We start from the raw sequence: 10,038 nt of genomic DNA, 5'->3' as shown, positions 1-10,038 counted from the left end.
TCAGTGTGGACAGGGTCACTGGTGTGGTCTTCTCTGCGAGTCTCATCATTCTTTTTTTTTTTTTTAAGATTTTATTTGTTTATTCATGAGAGACACAGAGAGGCAGAGACATAGGCAGAGGGAGAAACAGGCTCCCTGTTGGGAGCCTGAGGCGGGACTCAATCCCAGGACCCTGGGATTACGCCCTGAGCTAAAGGTGGATGCTTAACCCCTGAGCTGCCCAGATGCCAGTCTCATCTTTCTTAAAGAGAAGGAGGACTTTTCCAGTTATTAAAGATCAGACAGCAGGAAGGGAATGTAAATTTTTCATACAAGGCTTAAACTAGCCTCAGACCTGAATTTCGGTTTCCTCTCTCAGGAGGGTCATGGGGGAGGTGAGTAAAATAGCCAGCCGTTATGTGGAGAGAAGGCTACAACAGGATATGGTGATACGGACCCTGGAACTGGGTAGGTCATTAATCAGCTCAGATCTTGCCTAACTCACTTAAACTTTCTGGAGTTAACTTCAACCAAAGCTAAATGGCTGGGATCTTTTTACCCATTCTCGCCAGCTCATTCTCTCTAGTGATGATACCTACCCCACTACCCTCCATCTTGTCCCTCTCCCCAGCTTTAATGAGATATAATTGAATTGTAACACTGTGTAAGTTTAGAGGACACAGTGTTGATTTGATGCACTTACATGTTGCAAAATGATTAAGGCCATAGGATTATTAGTTAACACCTGCATCACAACACAGAATTACCATTGCTTTTTTTTTTTTTTTGAGTGACAACATTTTTTTAAAGGTTTTATTTATTTATTCATGAGAGACACAGAAAGAGAGGCAGAGACACAGGCAGAGGGAGAAGCAGGCTCCATGCAGGGAGCTGGATGTGGGACTCGATCCCGGGTCTCCAGGATCAGGCCCTGGGCTGAAGGCGGCGCTAAACCGCTGAGCCACCCGGGCTGCCCTTGAGTGACAACATTTAAGATCATCTACTCTCTTAGCAACTTCTTATAGATAGAGTGCTATTAACTCTCACCACTGTGCTGCACATTAGACCCCCAGAACTTACTCATTTTATAACTGGAACTTTGTACTCTTTGACCAATATCTTCCCCATTCCCCTGTCCTTCAGCCCCTGGTAACTACTACTATACTCTCCATTTCTATGAGTTTGGCTTTTTAAAATTCCTCGTAGAAGTGATATTGTACGTATCTGTTGTTTTGTGTCTGGCTTATTTCATTTAGGACAATGCCTTCAAGTTCCACCCATGTTGCAAATGACAAGATTCTTCTTTCTTGTGGCTGAATATAACATTTATATCTATATATCTGTATCTATCTATCTATCTATCTATCTACCTATCAATATACATATATATATTTTATCCATTTATCTACAGATGGACACTTTGGTGGTTTCCATGTCTTGGCCCTTGTGAATCATGCTGCAGCGGACATGGGAGTGCAGATATCTCTTCAAGATGCTGCTTTCATTTCCCTTAGGTAAATACCCAGAAGGGATTACAGGATTACATGGTAATTCTATCTGTAATTTTTGGAGGGCCCTCCATACTGCTTTCCACAGTGGCTGCACCAATTTACATTCCCGCCAGCAGTGCACAAGGGTCCCCCTTTCTCCACATCCTTGCCAACACTTGCTGTCTCTTCTATTCTTGATGACAGCCATTCTGACAGGTATGAGGGGACATCTCATTGTTGTTTTGATTTGCATTTTCCTGACGGTAATGACACGGAACACTTTTCATGTTACCTATCAGCCATTTGTATGTCTTCTTTGGAAAAAAATGTCTATTTAGTTCCTCTGCCCTTTTAAAAATTGAATTGCTTGTTGTTGTTGCTGTTGTTTTAAGATTTTATTTATTTATATGAGAGAGAGAGTGAGCATGAGGGGGAAAGGCAGAGGGGTAAGGAGAAGCAGACTCCCCACTGAGCAGAGAACCTGTTTCTGGCTCCATCCCAGGACCTTGAGATCATGACCTGAGCTGAAGGTAGATACTTAACCAACTGAGCCACCCAAGTGCTTCTTGAATTGCTTTTTTTTTTTTTAATGTTTGAATGATATGAGTTCTTCATATACTTTGGATATTAACCCTTTATCGCATATGTGATTTGCAAACATTTTCTCCCATTCATTGGGTTGCCTTTTCATGTTGTTGATGGTTTCCTTCACTGTGCAGAAGCTTTTAGTTTGATGTCATTGCATTTATTTATTTTATCTTTCATTGCCTTTGTTTTTGGGGTCAAATCCAAAAAAATATTGCCAGGACTGATGTAAAGGAGCTTACCCACATCATACTGATTTTAAGCCTCTTAAATTTATTGAGGCTCATTTTATGGCCTATTGATCATAGTTAGGAGAACATTCTTTGTGCCCTTGAAAAAAATATGTATTCTACTTTGTTGAGTAGACTGTTCCAATGGTAGGCCCAATTGGTTTATGGTGTTGGTCACATCTCTTTCTCTTTTGACCTTCTGATTAGTTGCTGTACACACTGTTCAAAGTGGGGTATTGAAGCCTACAGCTTATTGTCAAATTGTCTATTTGTCCTTGACTTCTGTTATTTTTTTGCTTTGTATGTTTCAGGGCTTGATTGTGAAGTTCATATATGTTTATAATTACTATAGCTTCAAATTCACTGATTCTTTCTTCACCCAGCTTGAATCTATTATTGAGCCCCACAGGTGTATTCTTCATTTCAATTATTATACTTTTCAACTGGAGAATTTCTATTTTGTTCTTAAAATATAATTTCTGTATTCTTATTGACATGCAAAGGATAGCAAATCAAGGCCTAGAAAAGCAGAAAGGGGATCAGTTTGCAGACGAGCTACTATATGCTATGTTACCTCAGCTGCCCAGTTTTTAACAAGAACTACAAGATATACATCAAAACAAGAAAGTATGACCCACGTACTGGAAACAATCAGGCCACAGGAATGGCATGTGAGAGCCCCTGGATATTGGATTTGAAGACAGGGCTTCAAAGCAGCAATTATAAGTGCATTTAAGGAACTGATGGAAATCACACTTAGAGAAATAAAGAAAGCTATGGAGACAATATCTCAGCATAATAGATTCAGAGAAAGCATTTGACAAAACTGAACAGCCTTTCATAATAAAAACACTCAACAGACTGGAAATAGAAGGAGACTTCCAGGAGTACATGGGTGGCTCAGTGGTTGGGCGTCTGCCTTTGGCTCAGGTCATGATCCCGGGGTCCTGGGATCAAGTCCTGAATTGGACTCCCTGCAGGGAGTCTGCTTCTCCTTCTACCTATATCTCTACCGCTCTCTCTTTGTCTCTCATCAATCATTAAATAAAGTCTTTAAAAAAGAAAGGAAGAAAGAAACTTTCATAACCTGGTGAGAGGCGTCTATGGAAAATCACATGGCTAGCATCCTAGTTCATGACGAAAATCTGAAAGCCTAGCCCCTGTGATCGGAAATGAGGCAGGGATGTCTGCTCTGGTCACTTCATTTCAGCTTTGTGTGGCCGTGCTTACCATCTTGGCTAAACTCCTGTGGTGTGAAACCTCAGGTGCGCCCCTCACAAGGTATAACCTGGAACCTGCACACAGTCATGGAGTGACAGTAGTTGTAGCAGTACTCTTATCTCTTTTCCCTAATCGCTCTGCTACTCTGCATGCCTCTGTTGGTACAACACTCAGCTGTAAGCCTACGAATTGCCAGCTGATTGCTCTCTGGTTGTTTAGAAGGCCTTGGGACATAAATTGTTCCACAGTCTGATTTAACTAAATCCACAGAGAGTGGCTTCTGTGGCCAGTCTTTCAGCTTTTCTCTGACCCTAAAAGGACTCTCCTTAGATGCTTCTTTTCTTGATTCTCTCTGGCCAGCTGGCTGGCCTGTGATTTTTCTTGAATCGCTTGTAGGGTTACCAGTCTCCTCTAAATTGCTTGTCCCACAAAATGTTCATTCTTTTCAAAGAGTAGCCTTTGACTTGAATTTCCTAGTAAAGGAGGCCTAGGCCCAGAGCAGGGGATGATAGCCTCTGGTCTTTTCAACTTGCTTCTCCCACCGTGGACCTGCTGTCCTCTGAGCGAACTGGACTGTGGGCAGCTGGGCCGCCAGTGTTGGCAGCCTGCTGGCTCTGGGGTGCGGCCGCTGCCCTGTGAGTAGAGGAACAGGAGGGTGCTGCTGGCTGCACCCACCAAGAGTTTAGTTTCCACAACCAGAATCAGAGGGGATGAGAAAGGTTGCGCACTCACACCTATTTCTAAGATACGGTAGTCTTACTGGTTAGCCGAGGAGAGCGGGAGCCCCACCTTCTTGGCCACACCTGCCCAGAATGCAGGTTCCTCCTAGATGAGCTGAGTTGGAAGGGAAGAAGCAGGTTATGGCCTAAGTGTCACAGACTCACTGTTCTTACTAAGGGTTAGTGTATTTTTTAAAAAAATAAATATTTCTTTGTTTGCTATATGACCTTGGAACAACTCTTAGAGACTAAGTTTTTTTTGAAATAACTGACCAGTTGTAGCTTCTCCACCAGTAAGAAGTCTGCCTGGTTCTTCACGGTGCATTCTGGAAGTGGAAGCATGTCAGTAGTTGATCAAACCCCAGCCACCTTGCTTCCCTCTTGCTTCTGGGTGCTGGATTTTGTATAGTTTTGTTTCTACCGTGCTGTTGATATCTGTTGTACTTGAAGGAAATGTTGCCACATGGAGAGCCAGGTGGCAGTTGTATCTGGAGTCCCGGTCTCCTGCTGTGTGCAGATCTGGAATCCTTACAGAGGGCCAGAGAAATGCTGGTGTCACCCTCCATCTCCAAATAGTCACGTGTGCTCTTTCACAGCTTAAAACTGAGTCACGTAAACACAATGTTCAAGTTCCGTTTCTTTCTTGACTAAATAATAGTCAAGAACAATGAGGCTGCTCAGCTGTTTCTTAGCTATTTAGGCTTTGTGTTAAAATTTGTTAAAATTTTGAAAGATAGCAACCTCCAGGTGCACCTGTACCCATGTAGAGCGGAGCTGATTTGGTTCAGCTCATGTCAGAGTCTAAAATGCTGTGCTTGTTCAGACCCAGGCCCTTATGTGGGTTGGAGATTCCCAGGAAAACCCCTCTTCGTCCTCAACCTGGCATCAGCCTGCAGATGGAAGGGGAGAGAGTCCTGTGTAGAGGTCAGTGCCATCCTCATCATGGAATGGCTCCCTGGTCCTGCCTTCCTCCTCCAGTCCCCCCCTGGGAGCACAGCAGCACGCACAAATAAGAGAACATGGCATGGGGGCACCTGGGGGGCCCAGTTGGTCAAGCTTCTGACTTTAGCTCAGGTCATGATACAGGGTACTGAGATTAAGCCTGGAGTCAGGCTCCCTGTTCAGCTGGGTAGTCTGCTTCTCCCTCTCCTGTTCCTGCTGCTTGTGCTCTCTCTTGCTCACTCTCTCTGTTAAATCAATCAAAAAATCAATCAATGAATCTTAAAAAATAGAGGAAGACATGGGCCTGTAAGCTTGCCTTTGGGACCTGTGCTGTGGCCGCAGCTCAGGGAGGAAGTGGTGAGGAAACAGACTCGCGGGGAGCTGAGGCAGGAAATGGCTGCACCTGAGATAAGATGCATGGGTTTCTTTTTTATTTTATTTTCTACCATATGTTGGCAAACTGAATTTAAATTTTAAAAAAGGAAAAAAAATATTTTTTGACACTATATATATATATATATATATATATATATATATAGTGTTCATGCCATCAAGGATGCATGTGTTTCTGTACACAAGTGAATTTACAATAAAGGTTGCTTGTTTCTTGAAATTATAGGGGATTATGGGAACGAGAAAATACTAAGCTGTGATGTTGACATATACATTACTTTTGTCCCTTGTCAGCATTTTTTTCACTTTTCTTTTTTTTTTTTTTTTTTTTTTTTTTAAATTTATTTATTCATAGAGATGCAGAGAGAGAGAGAGAGGCAGAGACACAGGCAGAGGGAGAAGCAGGCTCCATGCAGAGAGCCCGACGTGGGACTCGATCCAGGGTCTCCAGGATCATGCCCTGGGCTGCAGGCGGCGCCAAACCGCTGCGCCACCAGGGCTGCCCTTCACTTTTCTTTAAAGATTTAAAAATTTATTTTAGAGAGAGATAGAGCACGGGGGGAGGGGCAGAGGGGGAGGGAGAGAGGAAGCAGACTCCCCAACAAACACGGGACCAGATGAGGTGCACCACCCCGAGATTACGACCTGAGCTGAAACCAAGACATTTAACCAACTTTGCCACTCAGGCATCACCTGCCCCCCTTGTCAGAGTTTTATTTATCATGTCAGAGTATTATTTATCATGTTCATCATTTGTGGTAAAGCACTTGGAAGCACTATCTTACAGGAAGATTGGAGTGAAGCAACAAAAGACGTGCATTGAAACCAAAAGAAAGAAATTACGGTAATAGCACAGGGTGTGCCAACTTAATTGTAAATCCCAGGAGAGAGAGAGCAAGTCACTGAGTGTATGGGCTGGTTCTGGCAGCTTTGAATTCTTTCCCTGATTCCTGTTGTCCTGAGTGGCCTCTTCCACCATGGAATGGTTAAGAATCTGGGGGCTATCCAAGCAAACACTGTGGGGTTTGGAGTTGTGGGGCAGAAAAGTCTATGGACAAGTGAGGAAGGGAACTGTGTGTGTATGTTGAGACTAGCAGAAACATGCCTGTTTCCTTGCTTCTTGCTTTTTTGGCTGTTGGTGCCAGGTGGTAAGTAAAGCTGGTTTTGGGAACTGTCCATAACTGTCCATTCTGATGGCCCTAGTGACTCACAAGCACTGGGAGAAGAAGGTCCAGCCTCATACTGCTCCTTTCCGGCAGACCCCTCAAGCCCAGAGCCCCAGCCCCTGCTTGTGGTCTCCCTTTGAGGACCACAGATTCCCTGCTCCACAGTGGAGGTTTATAACTATAACCAACCAACATCTGAGAAGTCGTGTGGCTGAGTGGGTCAGGGCTTACGGCTCATACCAGTGGGAGAGTCCGGGGATTTATCCTTAGCGGGCGAGGCCCGAATATTATCATATGATATAATTCTATAGTTGGCGTCAAGTTTAGATAATCTAGTACTTCCCTATCATCTTATCAATAAAGATACTGGGGCTCACAGGGGTTATGGATTTTTGTCTTGTTTTTTGATAATCTCTAAGCCATAGATTGAATCAGACCCACACACTTCCCACTGACTGCATTTCACATATTAGTGGGAGAGACACTCCCATGCTGATTAAGATAAAAAATTCTTTTGAGTGGTTTTGGTATTCTCTAAGAGTGTGGGATTGGCTCATGCTGGGGCATGCTGGGGCATGCTTCTACCTTTTAGGCAGAGGGGGCTTATCACCCCTTCAGCTCACTCCACCTGAATAGGCTGCCTGCCCCCCTGAAGAGTTCAGGAGGCCTTACCTGTACTGCCAGGCCTTAAGTTCCTTCTCTCTCCTTCTCATTCTCTTTTTTAAAAGATTGTATGTATGTATGTATGTATGTATGTATGTATGTGAGAGAGAGCACGTGCATGAGCAGGGGAGGGGAAGACGCAGAGCCAGAGGGAGAAGCAGACTCCCCCCTGAGCAGTGAGCCCCATTCGGGGCTCCATCCAGGACCCACAAATCATGACCTAAGCTGAAGGCAGATGCTTAACTGGCTGAGCCACACAGGCACCCTTCTCTTTCTCTTTAAAAGAAACAATTTTTAGTTTTTGTTTTGGTGTTGTGTATATTGTTGACAAAGACTAAATACTTTGGAGGATTTAAATCTAAATTCTCCTGAGAAAGCCACAGCTTCTCTTATCACTGAGATCCGTGGTCCATCTGGGCCAGATATGTTGTGGAAAATGAGGAAGAACGTGGTCAATGGAATTCACCCTTTCTCGCACTGTGTAGTGCAGAGGGGAGAACTTTGGGGTGTTAAGAGGATGGGACAAAATGTAGGCCGGTGGAAAGGCAGAGGAGGGGGGAAGGTGACATAGAAAGCTCCTAGCCCTGCTCTCACAGATTGCCCCAAACTCAAGCTTGAAACAACAGAATGTGATTTCTGCTCCGGAGTCCAAAAGCGAGATGGCAGCAGAGCCGCACTGTCTCTGAAGGCTCTAGGGGGAGAGCCTTGCTTGCTTCGTCCTGGGCTCTGCTAGTCGCTGGCCATCTTAGTGCTCCTTGGCTGGCAGATGCATCGCCAGTCTCTTTCCTCTTGCATTTTTACGGTAAGTAGCAAGGAGAAACCAGCAAGGTGTGCACCTTCCTCACTTTTCTCAAAAACCTCCTCAGCTGAATATTCCAGTTCATCGCTCACACAGCCTGCTGTCCACCCAGCAGTAGAACTCCATTCAGCCAATTTCCTCGCCACTTTGTGACAAGCACCACCTTTCCTCCAGTGTCTAGCAATGTAGTCCCCACCTCGATCTGGGACCTCACCAGAAAGTGCCCTTCATGTTCATCTTTCCATCAATAGTCTCTTCAGGGCTATCTAGGCCTTTCCTGTCCTGTACCCCAGGATTCCTCCTTCCCCTATCCATTACCCAATTGCAAAACCACTTCTACACTTAAGGTGATTTTCACCCCATTTCTTGGCTCCAAAATCTATATTAATTTCCCAGGACTGTTGTAACAAATGACCACAAATGGTTGCTCAAAGCAGCAGAAATTTATTGTCTCATGGTTATGGATGCTAGAAGTTCAAAATCAGGACATTTTCAGGGTCTCTGGGATAGGATCAATCCTTCTTTGCTTCTTCTTAGCTTCTGGTGGCTGCTTGGCCATCCTTGGTGTTCCTTGGCTTATAAGTATATCACTCCAATCTCTGCCCCTTTTGTCACATGGTATTCTCTGTATCTGTGTTTGTTTGTTTCTAGAGAGAAAGAGAGAGTGTGTATGAGCAGGGGTGAGGGGGGTAGAGGAGCAGAGGAAGAGAGACAGAATCTTCAAGCAGACTCCCCACCTAGCACAGAGCATGATGCAGAGCTCAGTCTTCTGACCCTCAAGATCATGACCTGAGCCGAATCAAGAGTCGGACACTTTACCCACTGAGCCACCCAGGTGCCCCTGTGTCTCTGTGTTTAAATTTCCCTCATTTTAGAATAATTCCAGTCTTGGATTAGGGCTCACCGTAATCTAAACTTAGTGACATGGCAAAGACCTTAGTCCAAATAATTCACATTCTCAGGTACTACGAGTTAGGACATGAACATATCTTTGAGGAGGACACAATTGAACCTGGGTGGTAAGAAAGGGAAAGTGCATGCAGTTGGAGGGTAAAATACCATCCTCCCATCTCTTCCTTTTCCACCCTAGTTGCAGTTACTAGGTTAAGCCCATTGGTATAGTTTTCTTATGTCACTGGTTCTGGGGAGCCTTCTACTGCCTAGGGCTGAGACTCCACTCCTTGGCCTGGTACTTAACAATCATTACAATCTGCATCAACTTTTCTTCCAAAGCCAATCTTCTATTTCTCTCCTTGAGAAGTAGTATAATACAGTAGTTTCAGTGGAGTTCTGCATATCCAAATTATTAGTCATCACTCCTGTTGATATCTGTTTTACTGTTGTGAGGATCAAAAGTGGTAACGATATGAAGGCCAGTGCCTGCAACACAGTAGGTGCTCAATAGAGACTGGTAATAATTCCTCCACTCCAAATTGTTTGCAGTTCTCTACCTGTGTCCTACTATTTCCCCCCTCTTTCTTTTTTCTTTTTTTTTTAAGATTATTTATTTATTTATTTATTTATTTATTTATTTATTTATTTATTCATGAGAGACACAGAAGGAGAGCGAGGCAGAGACACAGGCAGAGGGAGAAGCAGGTTCCATGCAGGGAGCCCGATGACATGGGACCCATCCTGGGTCTCCAGGATCACGCCCCGGGCTGAAGGCGGCGCCAAACTGCTAAGCCACCAGGGCTGCCCCCCTCTCTTTCTTAGAGTGCAGCGTTAAAAAATATAAAAAAATAAACAGAAGCAAAACCATTGGGTGCCTGGGTGGCTCGGTTGAGTGGCCTACTCTTGATCTCACCTTGGGTCTTGATCTTAGGGTCATGAGTTCAGCCCTGTATTGGG

The sequence above is a fragment of the Canis lupus genome, chromosome 15 (genome assembly GCF_048164855.1).
Source record: "Canis lupus baileyi chromosome 15, mCanLup2.hap1, whole genome shotgun sequence".
In the NCBI taxonomy this organism is placed as follows: domain Eukaryota; kingdom Metazoa; phylum Chordata; class Mammalia; order Carnivora; family Canidae; genus Canis; species Canis lupus.
The sequence above is the reverse complement of the archived record's forward strand: the minus strand, read 5'-3'. Positions refer to the sequence as shown.